Below are 5,787 nucleotides of genomic sequence, written 5' to 3' on the forward strand. Positions count from 1 at the left end.
AAGGCAATACTAATGATATGATGGGAAGAACTCTGCACAAGTTGATGTAAATATGAGTAACAATGGTTATTGTTATTAGATTTGGTGGAAAAATGAATAAAGAAAATATTTTTTTTTAAAAAAAGGAACACACTGATTAAAGAGTTCTAAACCTCCCCCAACCACAGTTTATATCCCCATAAGCCATCCTTCAATTTATTTTTTCTTAGCAAGGCTCTGGTACTAAAAGTGATCTTGGCTATGGGGAACATGCTTGGGAGATGGGACTAAAGGAAGGCATGCAAGAGATGAGGTGCTGTAGGATTCACCTATGCTCCCCTTTTGTCCTTAAACTGGACTGCTAGCTTTATACATTGAAGGGGCAGATCTGGGTTTAAACAGAGATAATTCTACTGCTGTGTAATTTGGGCCTTAGGCATGATTGTGTGATAGATATGTTTTGCTATAGTTAGTATTCCAGGTGTTGTTGTTTTTTTTGTTTGTTTTTTAAAAATGCATGAAATAACCAGGGAACATGTATGTCTAGGCAAAACATACATTTTACCCGGGGCCATAAGTCTCATTTGGTGAGATGTGGACAACACATGTCATACAGAAAAATATCTGCATAGAGACCTTGAGTGAGTTGAGCAAACAGTCATGAATATACTGAAATATCCACTCAGGTAAATTCACTAGATGCTGATGGTTAGTTGATTATTGATCCTTGGGAGAAAACTTGAATTGAATTAAAAATTTCATCTTGCTTTTAACATGCTACAGATTTTGTGTCCTTAGTTCCCCCCCTTCTTGTTCTTTCTTTAGTAGTGGGACGTTTGGGTCAGTCTCCTATAGAAAAAAAGAGCCTTGGAATCTCATGGCTGTTTATTTATACATCAGAAGATAAGACAGAATGGATGGGAAACATGTTAGCAAGGGCATTGCTAGGTCCAAGACAGGATTAGTTCAGGCTTCATTGTAGGAGCAGATCAAGTTCTGTGGTTGAGTTCATGTTTTGCTTGCATAAGATCCCAGATTCACTCTGGCAAATCCTTTTAAAGGACAGCCTGTGTCTAAGACCCTGGTGAGCTCCTGCCTTTCAGAGTAGATATGGGTAGACTACATGAGCCAATGAATGAGTCATCTGATAGGGCAGTGTGCTGCTGAGGCTACTGATGATGAGCTGGTGGTGGCCCTTATGAGGATAGAAAGGAGGGGTATAGATTGTATAACATAAAATAACTACTCCTCATAATTTAGTTTATTGCACTGCATTTTCTTCCCACCACTCCTCCATTGAATTCAGCACAGAGTACAAGGTTCTCTCCTCATCTCCTCCTCCATTTTAGTCTTACAACAACCATGTGAGACAGGTTGAATTGAGAAAAAATGATTTTCATGGTGAATAGGAATTTGAGTCTGGGTCTCTCCAAGCCTAGTCCAAAACTCTGATCACTGTGCCCATGGGATCTCACTGGTATCCTACTGCTTGGCTTGCCTGTAGGATTACCATGCTCCAGGTGGAGGCTGGAGTTCCTCCAGAATTACAACTGATCTCTGGACTATGGACATACCTTGGATGAAATGTCAACATCAGAGGGTATTCTGTATGGTATTCCATCTCTGCTGAGCTCCCTCCCCTCCCCAAACTCTCCCTTCCCCATGATCTGCCTGTTGGAAAAGCAATAGCTTGCTACAAGTTAGTTCAGGAGTGTCAAACATATGGCCCACGGGCTGGACATGGCCCATCCAGGGCTCTTATCTGGCACATGAGCAACTGCTGCAAGGAAAGGTAGGAGGCTGCTCGGGAGGGGGTGAGTGGGTGAGCAGGCACATGCGATGAGGTGTGTGTGGTCAGCACTGTCAAGAAACAGGAAGGAGGCGGGGCTAAGAGGCTGAGGTAAAATAGTGTGGTGGAAATGGCAGAGAAGGTGGAGAAAGAGGAGGCGTGGTATTTTCCTTCCTGCCTCCTCTGACCACAGCTGAGCAAGGATTAGCAAAGGCACTGCATGGGAGGGCAGAGCCAAGTGGCCAACACTGCCAACGCTGCACTAAATGGCTTTGCGTATTTTTTTCAAATGGCAACCTTGAGGGGGGTTGGCAAGAGCAGATGCATGGAGCAGCAGTTTGCTGACCAAGGGTTCAGGGCTGGCACTCGAGTGGAGGAGGGCTGGCATGTGGATTGGGAGGCAACTGGGCTGTCTCGTGCATGCCGCTGTGAGGGAAAAAATGTTCTAGCCTCGAAAGCAAATGGAGATGTGAAGGGGAGAATGGGCACTGCTGTTCCTATCACATGTCTGAACAGCTGCAGAGCCAGGAAGCAGAGTGTTGGGGTGGGTAGGGGACAGCAACTTCCCTTCTCTCCCCCCCTCCCCCAATTCTCAGCCCCTGAGAGAAAAGGGATCACGAAAGGACAAAAAGCAGCCCCTGAATGTTTTGGAAACAGCCTCTGTCAGCCTTTCTCTTCACCACTGCCATTTCTGTGGGAAATGCAGGAGGCATAAGAACTGGGATTGGGGGGATCTGGGAGAGCCAGGTTCAGACCACACACACCCTCTTCCTGAGCCAGGACCCCTTAGCCTGCCCCACCTCACAGAGTTGGTGGGGATGGAGTGGTGGAGGGGGATGTCCGGTTTGCCTCCTCGAGATCCTCAGAGGTAGGACAGGGGAAGATAAAAAATAAAGAGCAAGAGACGGATCGCACTTGGCTGCTGAGGCTGGGGGTGTGGGGGGTGCTGAAAAAGCACCTTATTTATTTGCAAGGAAGATGAGTCATCTCCTAAAAGTGCTATACATACAAAAAGTAATTAATCTCTATGGGAATGTAAGATAACCCCCCCCTTTTATAGTATCCCTTGGAAAAAAACTCGTCTTGCATATGAATAAATACATTTATTGGGACCTTTGTGGGTTCCCCGGTAAATCAATTGCTTCACTGCCAGGAATCAATTGCTTTTGTTTGTATTTTGAGTAAAATATAATATCATTAATCGGGATTGCCCATGTTCTTTATAAAGTTTATATTTCCAGTACCTGGCATGACATTTCATGGCACACATGGCCCAGCCTGACAAAGTGACATTTATGTCAGATCCGACCCTCATGAGAAATGAGTTCGACATGTCTGGTCTAGTTAATAAAAAGACTGCTGAAAGAGTTGTTTGGTCTGTTTGTACCCTAGGGGGAGCTATGGTACATTCTCTAGTGTTCGGGGTTTATTGAATGTTTTCTCCTGCAGTGCAGCCTACCTCTTGTTGTTTTTCTCTCTGCAGTATGTTAGGATGTGTTGGTGGCCTTGTACTCTGAAGGCCTCACTGGTTAGTGGTGTGCATTCAGCTTCATCCAAGCCAACCCCCCCCCCCCGAAAAGTACCTTATCGGTATTTTCCAGCTATTCATTCAGCTGGATATAGATTGGGGGGGGCTATCTGAAATGGCCAAGCCCCAAAAACCCCAAAAATATTCATTCAGGGTTTTTTGGGACCACCAGATAGTCAAAGTTAAAGGGCATTAAAAGGCTTGCAGTCCCTTTAAACACCTTCTGTGTGAATTCACCACTTGGAGAAGGTGTTTACAGGGACTTCAAGCTCTTTAAATGGCTTTGGAGTTCACTCTCAGCTTGGAGAAGGCTTTTAAAGGGACCACAATCCCTTTAAACACTTTTTAAGGATGGGATCACCTTTTGAAACTTGGGGGGGGGGTTAGGACAGGCACCAGCAACTATGCTGCAAATTTGGTGCCTCTACCTCAAAAAACACACACACACCCCGAGCCCCAATTCTCCATTATACCCTATGGGGACCATTGCCTATAATGGTCCCCATAGGGTATAATGGAGCCAAAAAAAAATTCAGGATTTCTGGAAAATCCTGAATCTGAATACCATACTGGTATTGGGATTCAGGAATATCAGAAAATACTGATATTTTTCGGGTTCAATATACCTGAACCTGAAAAGCACCAATATATATATATATTTGCACACCCCACTCTCTGTTGTATTAGGGGCCTACAGTCAATTGTTGCCTTTTTGCAAATGCTGCTGCAATAAAAGTAATTTGGAAGCAAACTCCAAAGAATAGGATTGGATTATTTCTGTAACCTGCCAATACTTCCTCCAGATCTTCAGGAATTCCAAGCCAGAGCTGGCCATCCTACCTGCCTCCAATTTTTAAGACAGTTCTACATATCTTCTGCAGATTCTACAATATGTGTTCCTCTTACATCTTTTTTGCCCCTTACAACCCTTTTGGCCAGCATGCCAGTCAGATTGCTTCTACCTGTAGTGGTGTCCATCCTACCAATTATCACTTCTATTCAGTTATTCAGGCCCAATTTAAGCAAATTCCTGAGTGTATGGATCACCCTATGTGAATCATGCCTCATTCTTTATACTTTATTTCTTTATACTGCAGACAATACTGTTTAAATGCTTTTGGAACATATGAAGAAAACATGTCTTTAAACACTCAGAGACCGCCCCGTAGCTAGGGATTGGGGGGGAGCCTTGGGGGGGCCACCAGCTAATTAAATCAAAGGCTCCAGGGCAAGGGGGGTCTGCTTGGCACGCATGCACCCAGCCCCCACGAGAGCCTTCCTCCGAGGCAAGCCAGAATCCCCACTGAGTATGTGCAGAGCAGACCTTCCCAATGTAAATAGACTGCTAACAGCACCATGTACTAAGGCTCCTCAGAAGGCTAGAAACACTGCCACGTTTAAAAAAAAAAAAGGAGAGCGCGGATCAAGCTTCCTCCCTTGCTCCTTCCCTGAGACAGCGATCTCTTCTGAAGCCAGGTGCAGAAAATCCAACAGGAGGAGCAAACTGCTGCAGCAGCTGCAATCTGACCAATGCGCACTAATAGTTATGCGGTGTGTGACTCAGTAAACCACCGGTTGTTGCTGAGTCCTAAAAAGACTTGGCTAGGGAGATGCTGGCTGCAGTTCCCAAAGCTGTGCTGGAAACATTTACGCCAATACTCTGATTCTGAATATGACTCAGTCCTTTAGCACAGTATTTTCTGCTAAGTGTGTGCCATCATATTCGTGAGTGCAATGCTGTAACTGCGTGACAGGCAATGGGGGGGGGGAGTCCGGGTGGAGGGAAAGCCGAAGCTCATGGGATGGGGCCCATAAAAACCACAAGGGGGCTGGGGCCCATGGGCCCCACAGTAGCTACAGGCCTGCTCAGAGATAAATGGTTTTCTGACTTGTGATCACTGTATATTTATAGACATGACTACTTCATCGTGTCTACCATAGTAAACATTTGTACACATATGAGACAAATATGACTTATGCATAAAATGTGTATTAGTCCTGTATTATGGACTCTTTTCTTCCCTGTCCATTTGTTAACTCAGAACAGAGAGGTGGAGATTTGTGACAGATTTACAGTGCAATCCTATACATGGTTCCATAGGCTTAGACTGAAGTAACTTTGCACAGGATTGCAGTGAAAACATTTCTTTTTTTTACCTTGGGAACTAACAAAGGGAAAGCAATGGCAGGACAATACTAGGTCATTTCAGGGAGGATAGGGTTCGTGTTTGAGTCATATATGAGAAGGCATCAAAGTTCATTCCTTGTTGTTCCTGATTTTCCCCAATACACATACCCTTGATCTTTGCTCCCTTCCTCATAGTGTGCCCTGGAATACAATCATTGGTGCCACTGATATGGAATTTGAAATATTTAATAATGGTAGAAATTGTTTTTATCGGGTTGTGAAGTGAATTTCCTTAATGCAACCATGCATTGGAATGCAGTGTCGTTAGTATGCAAATGATAATCATTCCATTAGGGCTTTGTG

This window comes from Gekko japonicus, unplaced genomic scaffold (genome assembly GCF_001447785.1).
Source record: "Gekko japonicus isolate JY-2015 unplaced genomic scaffold, Gekko_japonicus_V1.1 scaffold171, whole genome shotgun sequence".
NCBI classification, from domain to species: domain Eukaryota; kingdom Metazoa; phylum Chordata; class Lepidosauria; order Squamata; family Gekkonidae; genus Gekko; species Gekko japonicus.